This window comes from Myotis davidii, unplaced genomic scaffold, assembly GCF_000327345.1.
Source record: "Myotis davidii unplaced genomic scaffold, ASM32734v1 scaffold930, whole genome shotgun sequence".
NCBI classification, from domain to species: domain Eukaryota; kingdom Metazoa; phylum Chordata; class Mammalia; order Chiroptera; family Vespertilionidae; genus Myotis; species Myotis davidii.
The window spans coordinates 170,402-173,050 of NW_006282518.1; the positions used below are offsets into that span (position 1 = coordinate 170,402).

Below are 2,649 nucleotides of genomic sequence, written 5' to 3' on the forward strand. Positions count from 1 at the left end.
CTCCGCTCCAGGCCGGGCGGCGGGCCACACAGTTCAGGTGTAGACCTGCTTCCCCGGGAAGCAGGAGTCCTTGGGGTCTCCGGAGGAGACTTAGACTCCCCCACGGGAGGCCTCCGGGCCTGTCCTGCAAGCGCGGTGGCGGCTCGTGTTTGGGGGGCAGACCCTGCTTCCTCCCTCCACAAGGTACCCGAGATAGCGTTCTGCGAGCACCGCCCTCGGTGGTTTCTCCTCCGCACTCTTTGTTCGGTGGCCTCGTCTTTCTGAGAAAAGAGCACTCGATACGGAGCAGAGTAACCTCCTTTCCCAAGACCCCAAGCTGGGAGTCAGCCCCAGAGTTAAGCGTGGCGAGCTTTGACCAGATGACGCGGTCGCACCGAGAGCGCCTGTGGACCAGGGGAGGACCTTTGTGATCCAGACCGAGGTTTACTCCCACTCGGTCTGTTCCCAGGAAAATCCATAAAGCATTCTCGGAGCTGGAGGACGCCCCTCGACACTGCTCATACACATTTGGCCCCACTTCTTTTGAAAAGGGTCCCTCCTTTACCTCCTCTAGATGAATCAGGTCTTTCTTGCTTAACTCATTATGAACCCCTTAAATTAGTTAAAATCACATCATGTAAAGATAGATATAATTAAGACCTGTCAAATATGCTTAAGTTTCAGTTCCTCAGTGGTTCTCAACCTTCGCTGCACATTACAATCACCTGGGAATATTTTTAAAATCCTGATTTCTGGCCCTCATCCTCCGGAAATTGTTTCTTCACCCCATAACAAAGAAACAGAATTTCCGGAGGATGAGGCCCAGAAATCAGGATTTTAAAAAGATTCCCAAGTGATTCTAATGTGCCGGCCGAGGTTGAGAACCACTGCTCTATACTAAGCAAGTTGCTTGACCTCCCTACACCTGTAGTCTATGTATAACATGAAAGCTTTGAAATAGGTTATCTCAGGTTTATTCCTCTTGAAAAATATCTGAGTCTGAATTTCATGACTCACCACTCCCATTCCTCCACTCCTGGCCTTTTAAACCCATTCTCCATCTCTTGAGAGGAATGGGCATTGATAGTAGAAAGTGGCAAGTATCTTTCACTGAAATAGCCTGGTTTGGAAAAGATGGTAGTTTCTGAATTGTTTCTTCCTGGACAAGAAAAATCCTCTCTGAACTACCTTTTTCTCCTTGTGTTAACAGCAGAAACCAAGCAACAACAGCCCTTGGAGAGAGGCTGTTTCTTGACTTCCACAGTGACAAAGACCTGGAGGAAGTTAGTACTTCTGACCCACTCTGCCGTCATCCTACCGCCCAGTTCAAGACAGCCTAGGCTGGACATTAGTGCCTCCTCCTTTGTTCCTCTGTGATCAGCCAGATTAGCACCTGACTGTTCATTTTCAAGTCTCACAAACCCAGCCCCCAGATCTTCATATTTCCGGTTCTCAGCTGCTCTTAAAGGTGAATGGAGTCTTGCTTTTTAAAATCCTTTTTGAATGATTTTGTCTATGTGTAGGTGCATTTAGGTGCTTAGATGTATTTGCCCTTTGACTTAAGTATCCAGCAGACAGCTGATTGATTCATTCATTCATTTAATAAATATGTGTTGAGAATCTGGCCATAGAGGCAGTGAAAACAGTCAAAACTTATGCCACCACAGACCTTACTTTGTGGTGGAAGATAAACACAATAAACAAACATTTTGTATGTCAAAGCATGATAAGTGCTGTGAAACAAAATAAAGTAGGGCAGGGGGGATAGAGTGTGCTAGTATGTTTGTGTTGGGGTTTTGCTGTTTTATATAAGATGGTCAAGGCGACCTTAGAGTAGAGATCTGAAAGAGTGAAGGTGCAAGCCATGTAGACATATGGGTGAAAAGCATTCCAAGAAGTGGGAACAGCGGGGGACAAAGGCCCTGTGGTGGGAATCTGGCTGGTATGTTTGAAAAATAACAAGGATGCATTTGTGGAGTCTCAGGGATAATTTTCCTGTTTACATTTAGAGTTGACTTTTTAGGGAGAACCCTGGTAAGAGTCCAAGAATAACCTCTGATTTTTTTTTTTAAGATGTTGAGCGTACAAGAAACCCTCATGTACCTGTCACCCAGTTTCATTCATAATTGGCATTTGCTATTCTTATTTCATCTATCCCTCTCTTTTTTTGTGCTAGAGTGGTATTTTAAAGTAGATCTCAGAAAGCAGACTATTTCATCTTTAAGAACCTCACTTTCAATTTCCTTTTGCATATTTTTTTATGTTTTCCTATATGCCTATATAATAAAGAGGTAATATGCAAATTGACCATCATGCCCTTGTACAAGATGGCCACTCCCTTGTGGTCACAAGATGGCCATCAGGGGAGGGCAGTTGTGGGCGATCAGGCCAGTAGGGGAGGGCAGTTGGGGGGACCAGACCTGCAAGGGAGGGCAGTTGGGGGCGATTGGGCCAGTAGGGGAGGGTCGTTGGGGGCGATCGGGCTGGCAGGGGAGCAGTTGGCATTGATCAGGCTGGCAGGGGAGTGAATAGGGGGGTTAATCAGGCTGGCAGGCAGGCAAGCAGTTGGGAGCCAGCTGTCCTGGATTGTGAGAGGGATGTCCGATCCCACAGGTTCCCAGATTGGAGAAGGTGCAGGCTGCGCTGAGGGACACCCCCCAAGTGCATGAA

General features: G+C 47.0%; 1 protein-coding gene across 8 annotated transcripts in view; it reads left to right on the plus strand.

The window, feature by feature from the left end:
• Positions 1 to 9: 9 nt before the first annotated feature.
• The window catches only part of PARP6 (poly(ADP-ribose) polymerase family member 6), a 43,026-nt gene continuing 40,386 nt past the window's right edge, over positions 10 to 2,649 (plus strand). For 7 of the 8 annotated variants that reach the window (XR_001512750.1, XR_001512752.1, XM_015559608.1 and 4 more), the window contains exon 1: positions 809 to 1,447. The gene's annotated coding sequence lies outside the window, so the exon portion shown is untranslated. Of the gene's footprint in view, positions 437 to 808; positions 1,448 to 2,649 lie in introns of those variants that run through there. The other variant, XM_006752979.2, reaches the window with a different exon arrangement.